The sequence below is a fragment of the Labrus bergylta genome, chromosome 7, assembly GCF_963930695.1.
Source record: "Labrus bergylta chromosome 7, fLabBer1.1, whole genome shotgun sequence".
NCBI lineage: Eukaryota > Metazoa > Chordata > Actinopteri > Labriformes > Labridae > Labrus > Labrus bergylta.
Genome location: NC_089201.1, coordinates 26,654,379 through 26,678,674, shown reverse-complemented (window position 1 = coordinate 26,678,674; position 24,296 = coordinate 26,654,379). Strand labels below are relative to the sequence as shown.

Here is a 24,296-nt window from a genome sequence, read left to right as displayed (position 1 = left end):
CGACTAGATATGCCCATTGTATGTCAGATGACCAACTCCAGTGTGGCTGCATTCCAATCAGTGAAGCCTACCGAGCTCTCTAATGCATGCAACTGGAGTCACAAAAACAACAGGAGGACGTATGAGGAAGCCTGTTGGCTGCACTTTATGCTGTATTTATAACGCATGTGTACTCCATAAAGGGAACTATTATTAAATTATTTATTCTGCATAAGCTTTTAGATCTGTAAACCTAGACGAACAGGAAATTATCTGTAATTCCATTTAGCTTTGATTTAAAGACTATGTCAAATTCAGCACCAGTACATCCTTGTTAACCCGTGGGCAACACTTCAGTTCCTGATAGTGAAAGGCCAGTGATCTCTGACAAAAAGTCACTCTGACCTCTCCTGTGCTCACAGAATGTGAATGGAAGGCAGCCGCTTGGACATGTTTTTCGCCTTATAGGAAATCAAGAGTATGAGCCGCAGACTTTGGGTGCAGAATTAATATAAAATTATAGAGGTAATTTATCTTTCTAATTCGATATACTAAAGATTTCTGTTTTTATGGTAGAAGTGAAGTACATTATTCAGCTCATAGGCTACCCAAAACAGACATATTTCAGTTAATTGAAGCGTTAAACCAAAGCAAAGAGTCTCCACTTATAGATTTCTTTCAAGCATGTCACTCAAACCAACAGGGAGACGTGCAATAAGAAGGTTTCAATACTACACTGCACAAAGTAACAGCAGGACTTTGTGCACACAACTCATTAACACGTAACTGAAATACATCAAATGTGAACAAACAGGAAGTGTGAGATTAAGGGGGTGTCAAGAAGGGCCTCGACAGATGTGACAGTAATTAGTGTAAGAATATGCAAGAACAAAGCAGCAGTCTGCTCATGAAATCATTGCATCACAATTACAAAAGGTCACAATTAAGATGCTAACCCTCGCTCTCTGTATCGCAAAGTTAATCTGTCTCCCAACACCTTACAACAAAATCTAAGTAACACAGCCTTTTCAGCAGAGCCTGGGAAAAAGAACCCATGAAAAATCTATATTATCAGCTGTATAAAAAGTCACTTGGGAGTTGTTGCCTGAGATTGTAGCGCAAGGGAAAACGGTCCAATAGGTAGAGAATGAGTTAGATGTGAGTTTGCATGTGTGTTTTGTTCTGCACAAAAAAAACTGGCTTCATTAACTTAAATATTTCAAATGGATTGTTCAGCAGCGGGCTGTGAGAAGATGCATAAAATGAGATTCTCACACCTCTGGCTCCCACCATCCGTATATATTGTGCCTGATGTGTCATAGCCTGTAAATCAGGCGACTCCAATCTCTGGTCTGCACCGCCTCCCCAGCACTGAGCCTCTCTCTCTCTCTCTCTCTCTCTCTCTCTCTCTCTCTCTCTCTCTCTCATACTTCTGTAGCAGACTGCCGAGTGCCGACTACCACTTGCATGCTGATTACAGTATCAGGAGCAGTGGAATGGAACATACACTGGCTTCTCTCCAAAGTTAGATACAACGAGGGGAGTCTATCAACGTTTTATATCCTCCAGCATGCTGTAAAGGAAGAAGCCCTGACACACAAAGGCTGTTCTGACTCTTTAAGCAAAACTAACTATTTAACTAAGAACACCGTCGGCGGACATATCAGTTTAATTGTGAATTGAAGTTCCTGTGAGTTTTCCTGCACTAGTAAAGTAAGTGGAGCATTAGAAAAGGCAACACTTACCAACATGGTAATCTATAACTGTGTCAATGAAGTCTCGTTTACAATCAAATCCCCTGGTAGTTGCGAGTAAAACTATCTTGTTGCATGAGAGGAGGTTCAGGGAGAGGCCATGTTGTTGGCCCATTGTTTCCAGATCAGCGATTCTGCCTACAGTTGCCATGGCTGCTGCTGCTGCTGTGCCCACCTTTTCCTGGACTTATAAGGCTGTCCGACAGCAGCAGCAGCAGCAGCAGCAGCCACATCCACACTGCCCTCAGGTCTGACTGCTTCCAGGGTCATCTGCATGAAGGCTTCACTCTGCTCTGATTTCAGCAAAAGTCAGCTTTTTAATGCCAAGCAGACAAGGTCAAAGAGAGACAGAGAGAGAGAGAGCTCTGACAATGTGGAGGGCTGCTTTATCTGAATACATGACTACACAAGAAGGTCTCTCAGATATCCTGTCACAAGTGCACGGAAATGTTGAGCAGAAAAATAGAAGTTGAGGGAGTTGGCTTTGATAGCGTGTCTGAAAAATAATAAAAGAAATAACCTCTCTGTGAAAGTGTCACCTCAGTAAATCTACTTTGTTGAAGGCTCTGCAGAGACATAATGTACCCTTTTTGAGTGGATAGCTGCACTGTTAGAATGAAAACATGTCTGTGGTGTACTGGTGCATTGATCCCCACAGCAGTGTTATAAAAAAGATGTAGCTGTAAAGAGACAATCACAGTTTGTACAGAAAAGAGGCATTTAAGAAAAGAACCTTTTGACTATGCTCAATTGTCCAAACCATGAATGATTTGGTCAACATTAGAGCGAACAATAAACGCTGAAATGAAAAAACTCCATTATTCAGTAAACATGGGAATGCATTCCAAGCACAGTATCACTGCGCACCTCCTTGCAGCTTTGTTTTCCTCTCAGCGCGGACTAAAAGCACTGGAGAATCAAATGTTTAAATTGGCTGGAGAAGGGCTGTACAAGAACTTTCTCTCAAACACTGTACACTTCAGAAAGTTCTTCAAGTCGAGGCTGTGCACAGGAGGGCACGCCAACAAATTGGAAGTCTTTTTCTGAAGAGAAAAGAACATATATGTGTTATTAACAAGACAGGGTTTTTTTTTGTTATATTTTCCCAAGGTGAAGAGAGGTGCTCTATAAAATGAAAGTACAACTAGTTTTGAGTTTTTCTGTCTCACTACGCAAGACCTTTAAGAAAAGAGCAATACAAACAGTGATAGCAGCAACCAAAGCCTGATTGTGTTGCTCTCCATCTGACCTTTTTAGAAAGCAAATATTGAACAGAGGAAAAAAAAAAAGAAGAGAAATTTAGATTTTGTCAGGCAAGGACAGTTATGAAGAGGTACATTTACACAATTACAGTAACAGCAGGATGTAATCAGTTACAGTACTTTGCTCCCCTTGACTCTAGTTAGAATATGCAAAATTCAGCAAATGAGATAGATTACATCTACAATAAAGCAACACACAAGTAACATAGTATAAAATCCATCCTTCTGCACATTTTCTTCTTGCACTAGTTTCCATCTTCTTCAGGATTTCCATCCTTAAACGTTGTCTAAGAGTTTTAGATTACAAGAAACATGTCTGGCTTAAGTCTTACAAACATCTGGTCAACTGACCCCCCCCCCCCCCCCACCAACACTCAGCATGCATTACCTATGTAATTTTGTGCAACAGGGTCAAGGAGAGATAAAAAATGCCAACTGCTTTAACATTTTCTTGCGCAAGCTCAGATCGGATTGGACGGAAGAGACCAGGAGCAAAAAGACTCCGGACCCTTCCTACAGCTGGACCGATACTGAGACAGAGAAGCACATGATACAGAGTGGTGTATATGGGATGCCGTCATGCTTAGTTAAGGACTCACAGGCTCAGTATTTCATGCTCCACATCTGCTGGTTACCATAGCAACTTGGTTTTGGGGCAATTCCCCGGTCAGGTGGCTTCTGTCAGCTCCAAAGGAAAAAAAAAAAAAAAAAAAAAAGGCCTTTTCTAAGCAGCACAGTTTGGGGAAAAAAAAAAGAAGAAGCCATGAATGATAAAAGGCTCAGACTGTCATTAGTGCTTCTTCAGATGGTCACTTCAGCTTCTTCAATGACTGCACATTGTCAGTGTTTAACAGAGACAAGCTGTCACTACCACAGTAGAGATCACCTGAAGTGTGACTGAATCACTTTTACTCAAGTTGCTCTATAGTTTCTCAAGAGACTAGATAAAAAAGACTCGGCTATTAGTTCTCAAAGAGTTCAGTAGATATTTTAGAGCGTCAAATAGACAATAAAACTAAGGCACAAACAAGAGGGCCTTGTGCTAAATCAACACTATAATTACTGCTGAATCACCGCTTTTGTGACTCAGCAAAATATAAGCTACAACATCAAAAACAACAGACACAAACAAAGACCTCTTCCATCATGCCACTTTCGTAAATACAGTCACTTCTCCGTGCAATTTCCACTGTGCTTCTCCTGCAGTTTGGTGAAGAAAAACAGAATTACGTCACTTGTGTTTTTTTATTTTTTTTTATCTGTACTTCATTGTTCATGCTTCTTTGCAAAAACAGAAAGTGGGTGTTTTCTATTTGCAATAAGTGGTAGTGTGAACCATAATAAATGGATCAGAAAGTTAGAGAAGAATGGACGTATAATAAAGGGGCTTCACAATTAGAAAGTGGTCATTATGACAGCATGGGTGCAGTTGAATCCCCCGGTGTGGGTTTCATACAAACAGAAGCAGCAGGAGCCGATCATTAGGAGCAGGCGTCTGCAGGGCCGGGTCTTACTAGCTCATCTGGAGCCTGTGGGAGAGGTTCTTCGTCTCATTTGGGGAAGTCCAGAGGAAACATGCCGCGGGCCAAGTGCTCCCCAGTTCCCTTCTTTTTAACCTGATTACTGTAATGAGCTTAGAGGCCGTCGGATGCACAACATCTAATGTTGATGCAGATAAACACACTGCACTTACTCTCTCTGCACTCTCACTGGCAGCTGAATGCACAGCGCATCATCAGGCTCAAACCCAGCATAGCTAGATGGCTCATTTACTATAAAAATCATTAGGGGTAAAGATAGGAACTGGAAATGGCAATTTTTTGTAGAAGGTGAAGCAGGTTTAAAGGGTAGCTTTAAGAAATTTTGTCAAAAAGGTTGACAAAATGATAATATATTACACATAGCAATATATTTATGAGCTCAAGTTCAATTTGTGCATAAAATGCACAGTTTAAATCATCACTCCCTTTGAATTACACACCTTTGACCTTAAGATCTTGATTTAAACTGCAATGCTGCCACTCGTCTGTAAATATGAAGTATATGCATTTAAACTAATCTGTTGAACAAAGAATACAAATATGGGCAACTCAAGTCATAAGTTATCATCAACAGAAGACAGAGTTACACAAGGGAGGAGCCTAGTGAGTTGATTCAAAACACTGAGTTCAAGATACGTCCTGTGCCAAAAGTATTTTGTCATGGATGGAACTAAATGTAATCAAAGCTGAAAAGCATGCATTAATTTGATAATAATACCAATCCAGACAAAGGGATACAGAGGTTAGGTTAATTTCTAAAACATCCATGGATGCCAGGAAAACATAAAACACAATGTGTAAAGTTGATGTAATATCACTCCTGCTTTCAGGTGCAGCTCTAAATTCTCATTGAGTGATTCATTGTGCATCTCATTTTGTTGCACAGCTGTGCATGATAATAAAGGCATTCTGATTCTGAAATTTAGTGACAAAAACCCCAAAATAATGTACCTGGACTAAACAACCAGTGTAAAACAAAGTGATATTTCATGAACACAATGGTATGCACATTTAGAAAGTATGCAAAGTTGAGATGTTTCAATTAATATAACTTTTAAAACTGATTGTTTCTGAGAGCAACTGATGGTAAGAAATTCATCTTTTACCCCAAAACTAGATTTATTATATGAAACAACTGCAGGTTTCTTCCTGCCCAAATTCAGAGTTTATCATTGCATTTGTATAATTCATGTGCAAGAAGCCTGTAGACAATTTAATATTAATGTTGTCGTTCTGAGAAAAGTGTACATACAGTACTTTAATACAAAGCTTCAGCAGAAACACATGGAGAGGAAGAAGGATGCAAGCTTTCAGCGCCACGAGTCATTTTGGATATCAACTTTCCAAAACAGATTCATCAGCAGTTTTTGAAACGAGATTCTGTTCAAGTTTATTTTTCGTGGATCATATCCATTCTCACATTTAATGGCATATTTGTTCACAATAAGCACTAAATGACCCTGGTACCAGAAATTATACTAAATTTAATCCACAAATAAACAACATAAACAACCGTCTGAGAACCTGGCCAAGGTGTTCAAATGTTTGGATAAGAGACCAAACAATACTTTACAGGGGCTGCTCTTTTCCTCCCTGCAGTCCGAGTGTAATTAAGTCTACTGTGGCTGTGAAAGACAGAGCATTTGGTGAAGGACGAAGCCAATGTAAGAACAGCTCTGTTTTTTTAATCCACACAAAACTGTAAGAGTTCCTTGACGGAAATACAGTTTTATGGCTTACACTGCGATGATTAAAAATCCATGAAAGCATGGAGCCCATTTAGTCTTGGTAGGAGCTATATAAAGATACACATGATGGTAGCTATATTCTCTGGAGGGGCCAACACAGTTACACGGGGTTTGACTGATTCAAACATGCAACAATAGAATTTGGTACAGGCTGTTTTTTTCCCTTTCTTTCATTAGTGTCTCTGTAAGAAGAATCCCTTTAACCACACTACTCGTTACTTTAACAGACCTACAGGTTGATTTGATTTTATCCTCCAAACAGGAACATGTGAAAGTGAAACAAAACATTATCCGTTCAGTTTTGTATGTTTGTGTGCTTTTTATTGTAACAAAGAATTTAGGCCGTTGCCAGTGTTTGTGTCTCGAGGTTAGTCAAACTGAAGCCCATTAGAAATAAAGAAAGCTTTCCACTGTGTTGAATTGCCTTAAGTCCTCTAAGTGATCCGTAATGTACACATGTCCTGAGGGAATGGAAAACATCCCAGTTGCCCGGTGCAGAGTACACACAGCAGTGAAGTTTGCCAAAAAGGACATTCAACATCTGAAATCTAGACTATACAGCGGGTACAAAAAGAACCTTTATCAGCCTTCCAGTCAGTCAAATTAGACTGTGCATTACAATATACCGATCAGCCCTAACATTAAGACCACTCACAGGTGAAGTAAACAGCATTGATTGTCACTTTACATTTGACAAGGGCAAATTGTGATGGCTAGATGTTGCTGGTCTGCTTTGGTCAGTACTGTACCTCTGACAAAAGTGGTCCAATGAAGGAAAAGGTGAACTGCTAACAAGGTCATGGGCGCCAAATGCTTGTTGATGGGTGTGGGGAGTGAAAGCTGGCCTGTGTGATCCAATCCAACTGAAAAGCTTCTACAAACTGCAAAAAAAAAAAGAAAAAAAAGAATGGTGGATCTGATAGAAAGGTGTTAGAACACACAGTGCATCTGTTTGTTGCATATGGTGCTGCAAACGGTCACAGGGTGCCTATGCTGACCCCTGTCCATCGCCAAGAGTGCCTATAATCGGCATGTGAGCATCAAAAGTTCAGAAGTGGACAACAGAGCAATGGAAAAAGTTGGCCTGAAGGAAAGCAATAACTTGACTTGACCCTCCAAATTCCCCAGATCTCAGAGGGACCAACACAACATGATGCAGGTGGTCACAATCTGAATGGTTGATACACTTGAGTACTTGACCTACATAAATGAAATGTCCATGCCATCACAATTTCCCCTTAATTTCAATCATGCATTCAGACAGAAAACTTCAGATGAAACTCCTATATTCGTATAATCCCCTCCATTTGTGATATACCTTACAGTTGTCCTGTTAACCCAAGTTTCTTTCGAGTTCTGTCCAGGGTAGAACACGTCCATATGTAAGACGGAGCAGCTTAATCTCGTTCTGTACACACCAGTTAGCTCACTCTGACTAATGCTATTTAGCCAGAGAAATTGAATTGAAGGAGAGACAGACTTATCACTTCAGTCTGCGACCTAATTTTGAACCTATTTGACTCTCAGACTCTGTACATGCATCAGACAAAATGCTGTTCACAAAGAAAATGCAGAAACATTTGACTGATGAAATATACAGTACAAAGGGTGCACTGTGAAAGAATATATTCTGCGCTATTTTTTAAGACATGCTAGCCACATGGCTCTCGGGACTCTTGGAGGGGTTGGACCATTTTGTTCATAACATACAGTGTATGCCATTGACTGAATAAGGAAACGTTGTTCAGACATTCATAGTCCCAAGAAGATTGATCTTTGTAACTTTTCTTATCACACAGCATGACTATCAGATAAATGTATTCAATTTGTCTGATCTGAGGCGGCTTAGGTATTTGCAGGTATTTTGTTATCATTCATACTTTATGCCGATTAACAATTTAAGCATGCTACTGTATAACCTCAACCTGGAAAGTTCTAAAGAAAACAATATATTTGCAAAAATCAGCATGTTAGCCGTGATGTTAAGCTCAAAGCTCCAATGTTCCAAAGAAGAGACACAAGAAAATCTGTCGATTGTAGTCCTGTTACACATTTTTGGGACGATTCAGCATTAAAAACTCTTATCACTAACATCACTTATTTGACCCAATGGATTTTTCCTGTTCAATATTGCCTCACAGAAAACATCTGTTCCAGTAGTGGAACTTATAGCACCATTTTTTTTTTTTTTTTTTAACAGCTCGTGCAAAGGTCCAAATACTTCAGATACGTGACTTTGACTTTGATGTTGAGCACCACAAAAGTCTCTTTCATAGCACTCGCTCATCATCTGCTCCTGATTTCTGGCTATGGCAAGTTAATTGCTCGCTCAGCTGAACAGATTGTCCAACCACACATGCAGGAAACAGACTTCCCATTTCATAATATCATTTCATACGGCGTGACAACACAGTGTGTCAGCACTGATGGATGGTTTAACTCCATTGTGTGGTTGATAGTCACAGGGTGTACTCTGAAGGTCATTCTCAGGGCGCTGTATTGTCGTCACTTTTGAGTGACCCGGCTACTGTTTAGCTAAGCATTTTGTCATGTTTCGTGTAACAGAGACTCGCTAATTGCTCCGATAAAATTCGCCAACACGGCAAACAACTCATTAACGCTGCCACAGTCATTTTAATTAGATAAGTTGGGCATTTAGGCGGGCTGATAACTTGAATACTAAATCATTTCAGATTTATTCAGTTAATATAATAGCATTTCATTATCCCCACTTAACAAAACACCTACAAATTGTATGTTATCAACAGCCAATTTGTAATACATGGGTTTTCATTGACAGCTTGTGGCTTTTTGAAGTGATATCTGACATTAGAACATGGCAATCATCTGCTACAGAGAGAGAGTGTGGGTTCGATATCTAATAGGGCTTTCACACTTGCAGAAAACTGAAGGAGCTGAATGTGAGAACGCGAACAGCCAAATTTCTTCGTTTTTTAAAGTTGCCAGACCCCTTAGTATTTTTTCCAGCAAGTCCGAGTGAGCTGATGTGAGAACACAGCAGGATATTCTCCGGAGAATTGACCTCGAGTCAAAGGGAGGGGGAGTGACGTTTATATACTGTGACTGCTGCATGGAGTGTCTGCACGCGATCACTATAATCTCCGTGCACGTTTCAAACGGCTGCATTATGTTTTTTGTTGTTCAGTATGTTGTTCTCCACTCTGTTTCTGATAGTGTGATTATGTTTATCTACATATAGCATTGATATAAAGGCAAATATTCTCATTAAAGCATCGTATAGCGGACTCTGTTGCTTCGTCAGCTACTTCAGAGTTGTTGTTTTTACATCACATCTTACCTCATGAGACCCCCCGCCCCCCCCCCGCCTGTCTCCCACGGTTAGGTGCATACAGTATGTGAACAGTCAGGTGAGGAGAATATCCAGAGCACTCCTCCTGAAATGATTTAGATATTTTCAGGAGTGCATTTGAAAACAGCTTATGTGACAACTACATCGGGTCAAATCAAAGAATAAGAATAAGAAAGAATAAAAAAGGGGAAAAATAAAACTCTACATGCCTAAAACGTCCAAGACTTGAACAGAGCTGAGCTTTTTATCTTACACTATCTTTCCTTCAAACAGTAAATGTCCTCATTATAAGCCTTACTTCCACTAGTCTCTTCATCTGTCAGAGGAACATCTGGGCATTATCTACCTATCATATCACGTGAAAAACTTTTTACCATATTGGAGATCAATAAAGACAGCAATTAACAGAATGAATAGGGCGCCAGCATTGGTTTAAATGGGCTCTTTTGTCAAGACATAATCTTCTATAAGTCTCATGTTTATTGAATGGCAAAATGAGAATTGGAAAGAATAGAAACTCAAAATTGTAGCTCTTGTTCAAGTGCAGCAAAGTCACATGGATCTAATGCATTCAGTAATTATAATAATGTTGTTCCCCTCACGGATTCAAAATGTAAGATATCATTGCATAGAAGTAGAGTATGCACCTGGAGAGTAGAGAAGTAGAAACATCAGATACGCCACCATTAAATGATATGACTTTCTGAAATTGTGAGCTTTAAAGTAAAATGTATAAAACAGATTTGAAGATCCAGCTAGTGACCCAAAAGATGTCCCAGATGAACAGTGAATGTTAAATCAAATCTTCTACAGTGTAGTTTAGGTTAATAGGCTTTGCAAATGAATTCAAACAAATTATGTGGTAGTCCTCATTTATTCTGATTTCCCTGCTGGATACCATTTGGACATTGCAGTTTTTAAATGAGTCAGGATGCATTAAAGACTTCAGTGGGCTACAATTTAAAAAGTACACCAGTTAGGACAGACACTTTACAATTATATAATACAGTATATATTATATATATATAGAAATGTAATCTCTCATGTGAGTAATCAAAATCATTTTAAAATTACCTCAGTAACACCCAGTAATGTGCTACAAGAACGAGAGTGTTCAGTTTTCAAATACCACAATTGTTCTCAGTGTCTTAACTTTAAAATCCCTCAGATATATTAACGCATGAGCACCAAACGTAAATGGATAAAAGAGTCAGAACTGTGGCATTGATGCTTCTAATGTCCTGCCTGCAGTTTGCCTCAGTTATGTGGAACGAATCATGCCCTCTGAGAATCTCTGTGCATGGTCTTTAACACTTCAACATAACTCAAGGGGGGACTTTGGATAGAGTGTGTGGCAACATTTCCTGCATGATATAAAAAGGACTGAAGGTCAGAATGTGACATTAAATTAACGCCGCTTTAACCACGATGCCAGCACAAGGTCGTCTCACAAAAATTGACGATTTTATATTCTTTCTAAACGGACTTTAGATTTACGAGGTTATACATCTGGGGAAAGCTGATATTTCTCACTTCTTAAAATCTAGAAGCATTTCTTTGGCATTTTATTAACAAGTTAGATGATGAAGAATTAATTATTAAACTGATCATTGTTTTTTTGTCAATTAAAATGATTAAAAAAAAACACTTATTTAGGTTTTGGAAATCACTGTATTCTTTGACCAACCTACTCTAGTTTCAAACAAGTCTAAATAAATGTATTGTTTGAAATGGCATTTACTCCTTACTAACAGCTGTATCTATATTCTTTCTTGTCTTATGTCATCCTCACACAGTGATAGGAAAAGACAGGCAGATGGACTGCGGGCTCCGGGTGAGCACATGAGCATAAAAGCAGGCAAGCATGCAGGCAGGCAGGCAATGAAATGTACCCTCCTCTGTTCCCTAATAACTGGACAAGCCATCCATTTCATCGTTGCCTCTCCGCAGATTCCTGACAGGTTAGTATCATCCGTATCATTGGCAGAGTGTGGGAATGAAAAGAACCTGCCAACCTCCACATCCAGCTCGGGTTAACAAGACAAAAAAGTAACGCTCCAGAGGTCTGGGGGGGGGGAGAGAAGAAGCCAGCAACTTAGCACCATCTCTGCTGCTGCTGTCTCCTAAACTTCTCCATCTAATTGTGAGGCAGCGCACACAGCTGATGCTCCGGAGAAGGGTACCCATTCTTTAATCTCTCATTTTATATGACATCGACATGTAATCTCCATCTAGCTACCATGGGAGCAGCAAGAGAGGCAGGAAATGAAATCAGTGCTGTGTCTCTGCGCTTTATTAGCATGGGCTCTACAGATGTAGCAGTAAATCTGATTTATTAGAGGGCAACAACCAAAGCACCACAGACAGATAGAAGGATTCATAATGGCACAAGAGAGGGACATCTAATGTTACATTTTTTTTTTTTTGTCAAAGCTTTACCAAATGTTTTGACAGAGAGCAAAAACGACACAGTGTTCAGTCTTTTTTGTCCTCTTCTTGTTCCAAAATCCTGTTGTATGAAATTCTATCAGTCTGATTTTCTAAGCTAATAGGTTGGATGTTGAATTGCATGTTGGATGTTGGTAACCATGCTTGAAAGCAGCACATTAGAAATTGCATAATTTGCTAATTAATTATATCCTCAAAATGTCAAATATGGAAATTTATGGAACAAAAAAGAAAGAATATGGGAAAATTATCTTATCCGTGCTACAACAACATCAAGTCCAGCAAAGATGTGGAGTGAGCTGATGTCACATTTAAGGATGTGAATCGCAGATTAACTCACAATATAATACACGGCTCAAAATGACTTTAACACGATACTGTGAGTCTGAGATCATTTTATATATTGCCAGACAATAAAATAATGAAACAGCATCAGATCTGATTGAATGGAGAATACAAAATGCCTCTAAAAAAAGATGAACTTATTCATTCATTGCAATTTGGTGTCAAGTGAACTCTCATCACGCTTCAGCCGTTTAACTTCTTTGAACCATTGTGCATAATCATCCTGCTTCTTCTTTAGCAAATTCCCTTCCATTCACGTTAGCCTCATTCATGTCAGTTCAAGTGTCACCTTGGGGAGTCGTGAAGAAGAGACAAAGTGAGTCAAACTGTTAAGAGCAGCGTTATCTTTATATTAAAATATGGATACTTGGCCCCAGTGATTTGATAATTATACCACAGTAGTCAGGACAAAGACAAATTGCCGTATTGTCCCTCCTCTAGTCACATGTTTTATTATACTTCATTCAATTTAAAGATTGTGCTCTGCAGAAAAAAATCAACAGCCAACCTCCTATATTGATTTTTTTATTTATTTTTTTAATTAACAAGTTATTCATTCTTTTTTGGGCACAAAGCACCACAGCCTTAAGAAGTCAAAAGGCCTTCTGGTCTTGGAGTGACTCCTTTGGTATCTATGGAGATGTTATGGAAAGGTATACCACATTATGCTATATTAGCTGCTCGTAAGAGAACCATTTATATACAACGCCCTTCACAATTTCTGAAAAAAAAAAAACTGAGATTCCAAATGATTAGTCATGCACTCCCATGGGACTGAGAAGCTAAGGAGGGGGGGATGTGTAATTCAATTAGTCCCACGGCTCTGCACTGGAGAGAGGCAGACAGCTCCATCTCATTGAGACATCCAGGATGTGTAGGCCTGCTGTAGCTACGCACAGAAGACATTGGCAGTGCATCATTAGTGCTGTTGGTTTGAATTAAAGATGGTCTCCCTCACTAAAAGTCTGCTGAAGGGATGTGGCAGCGATACCAAGCATTTCCTCCTAAAATCCCCTCAGCAAACACTCCCTACACACAACACGGGGCTGAATGAGGAGGGCCGAATGTAACGGGGAGCGAAGTGAGCCGCCCTTTCATGACAATTCGGCCACGTTCTCTGCAATGCCTCTGAGCCTGTGCCATGTGTCGAGGATGCTGTCTCCCACTGAAGTTGCATACAGATCGCCCTTTCAGAGTGCAACCTCCTCCGTCGTCTCTTTGTCCCTCCTCCCTGTGGGAAACGTATAAAGCTTCAAAGAGCCTCACTCCATGAGATTCCTGTAATTTATGACAGCCTTATCCCAGGGCCAGAGAAATCAAATCAATGTAATGTAGAGCATGTTTCCCAGTATGGGCTCCATACACACGTAGACCATAGATCACAAATAAATGGCAGAGATTCTGACAGTCATTAAATAACAGCATCAATAATTCCCCATGTGGCAGCACTGCATTTGATTTTGGATTATGAAAAGGGCAAGGAAGTATAGATAATGAGACACGGCAGAAACAAATACAAGGAAAAGAAGAATTGCAAGAGGCACCGGGCTGCACACCAACCACTTCATACCAACTCTGCAGGAGGGTCGCCAGTCAGGGTCATTAGTTCTCGAATGACCTTTGACCTCCGGCTTGGCACTCGCACCTGGTTTTTGTCATATGACTCCGAAACCCGGCAGACTGGAGTAAGAGACTGTGATCTCGTGGGTACAGCCTCACAGGGGTTGCGTGTCCACTGCGGGTGGGCAGCTATACTCTCCCTTGGCTTCAGGTTCATCAATCTCCCAGCTGAAGAAACTAAAAACTCAACAGTGAGAGGAGCAAACAGCTGCCATATAGTGGACTGAGCAGATGGTGGGGGTGGCAAGAAATTAACACCGAGCCATTTTAATCTAATACACAGCATCTCCATTAAGGCAAGGAGAGATACATGTCAGCAACTTCAGCACTTACTAGCAGAATTTTCAAAAATCTACTTAACCTGACGATTTTTTTGCCTGTTGGTATTTTTCTTGTGGATATCATACTTTCAATATTTGGAGCGAAGGATCTTTTGCAACCCCAAAGAATTTGTTCACATCCATCAGTATTTGAAAATGTTTTGATCAAAGTGAGCCTATTGGACAAAAGCCCTCCAATTCATTGACTGAGGGAGTGAATGGGCAGAATGTGGCAGCATATCTTGCCATTCAAGATAAAAAAAACCCCCACTTGTGCTTTGAAGTATTCCTAATATTTCAACCACAGAAATAATAAAAGTTTTTATGTGCACTGTATGACGGAAGGTCTGGAAGTCCTGTTCAAATGAAAGAGGTACTATGTGACTGCACAGTGTCATCTTCAGTAATCCAAATCAACAGCACCCTCGTCACATATGTCAACTGCATTGACAGAATTGTGACAACGTGCCTTTACATTTCACTGAGATGGAAACAAATCGACTGAGGGGGCCAGCACCAATTCAGCAGCTGCAGTAAAATAAATAAAAAATGTTTAACATCTTTATTTAATAAGTGTGAACATTTGAAAGGAGAGGTGCCTTGAAATTTGGAGCCAACGTAACACTCCAAGCGTTATAATTAACCTTTAAAATGCACAAAATGTCCTTCCAATAGGACCGCAACCTTCCTCATAGTTTTAAAATTAACTATATTGGTAGCACAGAGAATTATTTTTTATGACCAAGCTGCTGTCATCCCATAAAGCAAGCCTCATTAAGGGTTTGAAAATCAAAGCTACTCGGCTATTACTTTGTCCAAATAGCCACTGTTTCATCTAATTAATATTGCACACAGCTATTAGCAGTCCAGATATTATGCTTCCACAGAATGAAAAGGAGCGATTCTTACAGTTTGAGTGCCGGGGAAGAGCTCTGTGACAGAGTGCAAGCACAATGCATAAAGTAGGACTATAATGGTTGGCCTATTTAGGGCTTTTTCAAGATGATGTCTCAATTTCCATAAAGCATGGTCCATCCATGTTATGTTGTACTTCACATAATCAAAACAATGACCACCGATGATTGACTGGCTTTGACAACAGGATTCAGAGCAGCGGATTCAATTGAACAATACTTTATAAATAACGTGATTATTCTGCTGAATGACGAGCTTACTGCACTGCACGTGTTTATAAGCAGGTTAAACCAGTGTCACAGCAGAACAGCCGCTGGGGAGAAACGAGAGAGCATAGTGGAAGGGGAAAACAATCAAGTCGGTAGTGTACACATGATATGATATGATGTCATAACTCCTATGTTTAAAAGACATGAATGAATGCTTGCTTTTCTTCCATAAATGCAATACGGATTCTTTTCAGCGCAATGACACAAAAATGTGCACATCTAGGTGACCTTCCAGAGAAACAAACATGCAATCCATCTTTTCGACAGGGTAAAGTGATCATGCATAAGACGTCATGATATGTCACCAACACAGCCCAGGATGTGTTGATAAAATGGAAGGTAAAAAAAAAAAAAATAAAACATGCGCTGAGAAAAGAGATGACATTGGAATCTACGTCAGGAGAATGTCGAGTTCTCCCTCACTTAAGCGGCTGCTGACACAGTTAAACAAAATTAAACACAAATTCAAGTCAGCTCCCTGAATTTGATTTTCCAGACAATGAATGTTCTGAAGAAAGTCAACATTTATATTCAGCTCTTGTTCAGCTCAGAGCGGAAAACAAAACAGCCTACCGACAAACAAGGTTACAGAATGAAACATCAGGATTTTGTATAATTAATGCCTGACTTGAATTAAAATGTCTTCCTTTAATGATTTTGTGCCGTCAGGCCAGGTGACAATTTATGTTGCACTCGACCCAGAGGATCAGCATAACAACTAAGGTTGAGTCAACACATTTCCGAGGGCAGAGGACTGCAACTGTTATAAAATTAACACATTAGAAAATGTACTTTTGAGCATTCTATGTAGGCTCTCAGTCATGAATATTCAGTTGGTTACATTATAATGGTCACTGCCACTTTATATTCATTGTATAAGTTCAACAAGTATCAAACAAGTATTGATTCATCGACTTTCACCAGCCATTTAAAAAGTACTGGGAAGTGTACTCTGCACACAGACAGATTGGACGTTTAGTGAGGTGTGGTTTAGTTCATTTAATAGCCAAATATTACCTTTTGCTTCGGTGATTCCAACAGAGCTGTTATAACCTCTTGAGTTTAGCTAAATAAAACTAGAAGTGTGACATTCTCACTGTTTATTTTCTGCTATAATCCAGAATCCAATGCAATATTCCCAATTGGCTTTTTGTGAATTTCTAAGTTGACCTACAAATGGGTAACTTTTTTTAGCAAACAGCCCATTTACACATCAACAGTAAGATATGCGGAATTATATTTGAATTTAAACAGACCAGCCATAACTTTAAGACAACTGAAAAGTGAAGTGAATAACATTGACTATCTCTTCACAAGGGCACCTGTCAGTGGGTGGGATATGTGCAGCAAGTAAGCATTTTGTCCTTGGAGTTGATGTGATGGAAACTCCAAAAAAATGGGCAAGGGTAGTATGAGGAGCAACTTTGACAAGGGCCAAATTGTGATGGCTAGATGACTGGGTCAGGGGCAGAGCTTCTCCAAAATTGCAGCTCTTGTAGGTTGTTCCTGGTCAACAGTGGTCAATTACTACCAAAAGTGGTCCAAGGAAGGAAGACAGGTAAACTATCGACAGGGTAAATGGGCACCCAAGGCTCATTGATGCACATGGGGAGCAAAGACAGGCCTGTGTGGTATAATCCAAAAGAAGAGCTACTGGAGCTGTCCATGCCAAAAGAGCCTACAAAGGGGCATGTAAGCATCACAACTCACAACCATAGAGCGTTAGAAGAAGTTGCATCGCATGAATGAACACACCAACGAGTCCAAGGTGTTGAGTTGGCCTCAACATTTCCAAGCTCTCAATCCAATAGAATATCTTTGGAATGTGCTCGACCCCAAAGTCCAATCCATGGAGGCCCCACCTCGCAATTTACAGAACTTAAAGGATCTGCTGTCAACCACAAAACACCTTCAGACATTATATACCGGTGACCTCTGGAATATGTTCATGTAATCCTTTTTTATTTGAAAATACTGACTTGTGCAGCTTTAAATAGAATGAGCTGATGAGATCAAAATGGTGAATATAAGAAAAATGTGTTATCAAGACTGCTAATACATTAATGCCACAAACATCTGAGTCAGCTTTATAATTCCATCTCCGAAAACAGAAAACAGAGCATTGAGCGTAATCCTGGATATTGTCTTTCATTAGAGGTAACCAGAGAGTCCCTCTGCCCTTAACACAAGGTCACTACACTGCTGATGGGCTTAAAATACAAGGCTAAAGAAACACTGTCACAGTTCAACTTCCAGCTGCTAAATGCACTTCTGCCATACTAAAAAGAAATCCAGTTTCTTCATTTGAGGCTCCAGGTGCTGACATTACAGAGCCCTGAGCTGAAGAAGGGAGACACAAAGAGAGAGAGAGAGCGAGAGAGAGGGAGTGAGAGATCTCCCTTGGTCAGCAACCCTCGCCACCCACTGAGGATCAGAGCCAAGGATAGCAGTACTTTCAGTGCTGCTGCTCAGACAGGAGAGTCCTTTCCTCTCACACAGCTGCTGTACACACAGCATCCAACGGCACGCAATTAACCTTGAAGTGATTCTACCGCTATGTCAATTCTGCCTAACACAAAATCATCAGCACCATTCAACAGCAATATAATTATCTAAATGGCCAACAGGACACCCACGTGCACAGCCTATACGTTCTCAGGTGTGCACGGTTGCCGGAACATACCATGGAAAAAAAAACGTGTTTCGCTTGTAGACGAGTTGTTTGCTCACAATAAATTACAGTAAAGTTATTTTCAGTGTGCCACAGAGTTTTGATTCATTTTTCAGCAATTTCATTAAGTTTGCTTTATGTGTCTGTCATACCATCTCGCCTCAGTCCATGTGCAGCTAGTCTTTGCTCCCTCAGTCACAAAATCGTGTAAACCTCCGTATACCTACAGTAGCAACATCGTTCTTTATAGGCAATTTACACAATTTGATAACGTCAATTCTGCTCTTTGATTTCGGTTCGTAACAATTGTGTTATAGAGAGTTCACTGTTTTCCAAATACTAAATGTCTTAACTAGGTACTGTGGTGCAAGACCCCTACCACTCAGCTATATTTGCCTGTGAAGTATCACTGATGCAGATCGATGGCAAATGGCTAGATCACTGGAATCTCTGCCCCCACTGTCATTGACCTCTGGCTCCATGTGGCGCTCCTGGGAGACCCCTGCAAGTGAAAAACACTCAGCATGCTGATGAAGAGAGCCAAAAACATCAGAGCCTTTGAGATTGCCTCTCTCATGTGCTTTGTTTGGGATACGACCACAGAAAACACCCCACAGGAGTATATATATATATATATTTCTGCATATACAGCCATTCAAAGGCGCTAACAAAAATGCACACTCACTTTTCGATCTCATTCGAGTGTAACTTGAAATACTCTCCTTAACAACGAGAGACTTTCCAGCTGTTAGATGCTCAAAGCAGAAGTACCTTCAATAGTGTAAAAAGAAGCTAGGCATGTTACAACTAGGCGACTGTTCACTCAGCACAAGCAGCCATTATAAGTGAACAAAGACTACAGGTGGACAACTGTGTTCTATGGATTCTGTGACCATTAAACCTCATGGAAGAAAGCAAGAACAGAGGGAGGGGTATTGACTTTTTCAGAATAATGTCCCCAAGCACCTTGTGAAGTCTTTGCCAAATGAATTCCTCAGTTTGTGTTCATGTGGATTTGTTAAAACAGAGAAGGACATGTCAGAGACCAGACAGCATTAATTCAGCCACACACTTTTCAAAGGAGACTATAAATCACATGATCTTTAGCACAAGCATCACATGATCTTTACCACTGATAATCAGTTCGCTTCAGGCAGAGTGGCTCATGTTCCTGATCATTGCAGTGTTCCTCTGCAACACAAAGACATACATGTGTAAACCACACGACTGTCTTTCTGCTAAATACTGTAGTGTCAATTGCACAACTAAACTATCTAATGCTATTTGCTTTTATCTAAGAGCTAACTATTTTAACGCAATAATAACCACTGCTGAATTAAACTTAAATAAGACACACTTGCAAACACAGACATCGCGATTAGCTAAAAGAATAGTAATTGAATTAGACAAAATTGACTAAATGTGACCAGATTTACTAACAGCCATGCATAAACCCAACCAGTTAGCCAAAAGGTAAGAAGCTGACACTACTTAAGCTGACAGCCGGTGCTCAGGAAACCCTCCGATTACACATATTTTCCCTTCATGCCAGTCACCCAGTTTTGGGACCCAGTGAAGTTAGACCTGTTGTGAAGTCATGCTACTTACGACTGGCACATCATTTGATCCGCTGATGAAAAACGCTGCAGGCTGAGCCTCTGCCTCTGACCTGAAGCGCCGGCATTTACTGACCTACTTCCTGAGTCTGCTTACACATTTCTAGCACAGGGACGTCAGTTAAGACCACAAGTACAGTAAATACTTTAAGTGCCGTATCAGTCACTACTGAAGCCTTTTTTTTTAATTAACACCTTTAGCTAATGCTTGATTAAAATACATAATGTACTACATTGTGCATATGATTTCCACACACAGACCATACCGATGCATTTCTACTTTATGGAGCATTATCAAAAAACCTTCAAGTAAAAACACTATACACAGTTCTGGATCAACAGCCAAGTGATCTGTGGATAAACCCCTGATCGTTATGAATGGAGCATGCAGTCAGTTCCATCTCATGCCACGACAATCTTTAATTACAATGAAGATCAACCTTATGTAGAATCTGGAAGTAGACTGGCAATGTGGTCTAGTGTTTGCTGATAAAAAAAGACGGCCCATATGTATTATAGGTCTCACACATCGACTTCTTGCCACATCCATCATCTGTTGGGAGAAATACAGGAAATGATGCATTCAGATTGATGTTCTGGTGGAGGAGTGTGAATGGCAGCCAGCTTCGAGATCTACCTCTTGTTCCATAGAAACAGAGTTGAAAGCGAGCCAGGCCCCTTAAAAAAGGCATGCGATCACAAAGACAGTGGAGAGAAAAACACATAAAGAGAGGCCTAATTCTTCAGTAAACAGCGAACACAAAAGCTGTGGTCACAGCCCACAGCATGGGGTGTGTTTTCGTTTCCACCTCCTACACACTCATGCATTAAATACGGTTCAACAATCACACTCTCCAATGACTCTTAAAACCCCTTACTTCCCAACCTCCAGCAGAACATTTCCTGGGGAATTCCGAGCAGGAATGTATTCTTGATGACGGAGCAGCAACAACAGCTGAGAGGAAAATCACTTTCTAATGAACTGCGCCGAAATACTGAGGCTTTGTCTCTAAAATTAACTTATCCTAGAGACACTATGTGGCCATAAATACTTACTTTCGAATCAATGACCTGGTTATTGTCATTGAATGGAACAATTGTAGAATTGTATATTTCTCCCTTAGCTGTAAAATACGAATGAACGCTGACTTAAAGTGCTTCATGAGAGCATTAAGTCCATTTTTTTTCGGGACCATGTTCAAAAACTTGCGAGTCCCAGGAAAATTAGGCGCCCAGTTGAAGGTGTGAAATAAAGTTGTTGCAGCAGAGATAGCCTTAATAGCTTCCCATAATACAGAATCACTTTGGTAATGGCTTCTTCAATAGCTGGCAATGAGTGGGGAAAGCCGCCATTTAAATAGAGCTGGGTTTTAATTACCACTGCAAAGGAAAATTGCAGGATTTAATGTCTTAAAAGGTCTGACAGGAGGAATGTCATTATATTATATTATATATTTATATTGATTTATGCTACAATTTAGTTCAAAACTTTGTGACTCATTTTTGCAAACACCTCTAAACTTGCAAACATTGCTTTTATAACCTTGGCTCCTTTGAATGGTATCTTTTTTTTTTTTTTTTCATATCAGTTGCCCCTGGCAGAGGAAGGCTGCACGTGAGCTTGTGACATTGTGTTGCTGTGATCTAATTATATCTATGTATTATGTTGTGAGAAAATGTACAGTGTGGGTTGTTTAGATGCCAAGGATGAAGAAAGCCCCCACTTCTTTAACAAAAAAAAAAAATAATAATCATATTTACAAAGAGTGGAGATAAACATCTTCAGTATTTTCACTCAACAAGATACCTGAATTCACATTTGCTCGTATTACTGCAAACATTGTGTCCCTCCGTCTCCACAAAGAGCACAAATATGTTTTCACACACATAAGCAAATCTGTAATGGCTAGTCTAAACATAAACACATTAATCCTACAGACAATCCTGTTCAATTCTATGACAATGAAAGGATATTCACCCTTCATAAAAGCTATTCCAGCACGATGTAATCTGCAGATTAATGGCACATTTTGCCAATCTGCCATTCAATACAACTTTTTTTCCCCCATTCTATAAGGCTTGCAAATTTGATCCTCCAACCAACCATTTTCTAAAGTTGTTGACCTTTACAGTTACAGATAATGAAAAATACAGATCATCTTTTAAACATCATCTTTCATTAATAACAAAGATTGATGATTCAGTACAGAACACATTAATCCGAACATCTCAACACAGGAGTTAACTGTTTATTTGCACAAACAGGAAGCGTTTGTGGCTTTTCTCTTAAGCTGTTCATTCCATCACACATGAAGCTGAGCAAAAGGTCAAAGCAAAATTGGTGATGTTTGACATCTCGAACTGTTAACATCCAGCCGATCCAGTTTTGACACCGTGTCGACTTCCCTCTTTGTCAGAAAGACAGACTATATCAAACCTCCGTGCAGCCACCGCACATTAAGTCATTCTTATTCAACAGAATCCGTTACAATTATTGTTATAATTAAAGTGAAAACAGGTGGTGTTAAATGTATTAAACAGCATGCAACAATGCTGCTGCTAATGCACAAATAAACACCCTCTACAGTGTGAATGAGGGATGGTTGTATCCGATGCTAATCTGTGCCTTACAGTACCACCAGGGAGTACATTTTTAGTATGAATACTCCCAGTTGGACTCAAGCCCACAGCGCCCTCCCTCACATTTGTCTTACTGTATGAAGCAATCCAAAAATCACAGCTGTCAGCTACGTGCTGATACAGCTTGACTTTTTTTTTTTTTAGATGCATCACTCAGAGAAAACATGTCATCAGTCTGAGACCCCCTTCATGCCGCGAGTATCCTTGAATTGACCCTTAATATCCAAGATGCCAATCATAGAGAACACTCAGCTGCTCTGTACTGTAGGAGGGTGGGGTGAATCTTTTTTTTTTTTTTTCAACCAGTTGCAGCTGAAAGCTTTTCAAGTGAATGAGAGCATCACAGGAGACTGACATGTAGAAAACATCTCACATTTATATGCATCTGCTTCACAAACTATTGTAGGCCTATACTGTATGTAAAACCGACCACTAAAAGATAAGTCAGGGCTCATGGTATGGCTCCGTCAACCTTCAGTTCCTCTGTTGGAGTAGTAACGCTCCATCCATACCTGTGTGAAACAACCAGCTCATGAAATATCTCTTCACAAGTGCAGCACATCTGTATCAGCATCTCTAAGAGACACGTCTTTCAATCGGGAAATCAATCAATCTGGAAGTAGCCCAGGTTTAGCATGTGCTTTGACCTTTGGAAACAGGCAGGTGTCAGGTAAAAAAAAAGAACATATTTACAAGCACAGGGTTTCAATGATATAATGCTTCAGCAGACTCAAACTTGACCAAGCTGACCATTACACCCTATCCCCTTAGTAATTCAGCCCACTGTACATCAGTGGTTACATCCCTCTCATGCCGACCACGTAGCTTTGATGATGAGCCCATCCAGATAACATTCAGGTCAAGTCCAAGTGACTATACAGCACATTTCTTCGCACAACAACAACAAAAAAAATAATTTAAAAATAAATGCGAGAGCAGGACATCATTAGTTTTCCGTTTGGCCCACTTTCTAAGAACATAAAATTCGTCAAAACCTAAACATTACACATGAAGCAACCTCGCCAAACAAGTAGGTCAATGAAATGTTCTGTTATCTCTCAATGTCAAAAGCAAGTCAAGTGACATTTAAGACGTAGATAGATTTGACAGCCTCCTAATAACGCCCCGGATGAAGCAAACCGATTGAGGTTTAAATCCACAGTAATGCAGGGAAGATGGTAAAGTGGGAAAACACACACACACACACACACACACACACACACACACACACAACACCACATCATGTGAAAAAAAAAGGTCGTGTGCAGTGCTGTTAATATGAAATGTTTCCAGCGCTTCTTCTTGCTGAGCACAAAATCGCGGTCCGGCTCCCCGTTGTGAGCCCATTTGGGAGGAACAGCACCTTTCAAACAAGCGCCAGGGTTTAAAAAAACACACACTCACACACACAGCGAATAAAAGACGAAGGCGAAATCCTACCTGATGACTGACTCGTTAATGCATGCGACTGGTCTTGGATGTAGGCTGGACGACACACACGCACACACACACATACACACACCACCACCACCACCACCACCACAAGCGGGTCAGCTCAGCCTGCCTTTGCCTCCTCCACGGCATCAAGCCCCTCCTCGTTTATCGTACAGAGGAGAGAGATGGGGAGGGAAAGGGAAAGAAAAAAAAAAGAAAAACGACTGCATATCTATGCGCTGAAAAAGGAAGCGGCGTCACACTCTCCCGTGTTTTCTGATAATCACCAGATCAAGATTGATGATGGACAATATATATATATTTTTTTTAATTAAAATGAGCTATTCTGAGAGATGATAAAGACCTGAATGCACATTTAAAGATGAACGCATGAAATATTCGA

General features: G+C 40.2%; 1 protein-coding gene across 4 annotated transcripts in view; it reads right to left on the bottom strand.

Annotated features, from left to right (window-relative positions):
• The window catches only part of tln2b (talin 2b), a 76,066-nt gene extending 52,017 nt beyond the window's left edge, over window positions 1-24,049 (bottom strand). For 3 of the 4 annotated variants that reach the window (XM_065957211.1, XM_065957212.1, XM_065957213.1), the window contains exon 1: window positions 23,900-24,047. The gene's annotated coding sequence lies outside the window, so the exon portion shown is untranslated. Of the gene's footprint in view, window positions 1-23,899 lie in introns of all 4 variants that reach the window. The other variant, XR_010666705.1, reaches the window with a different exon arrangement.
• Window positions 24,050-24,296: the final 247 nt, after the last annotated feature.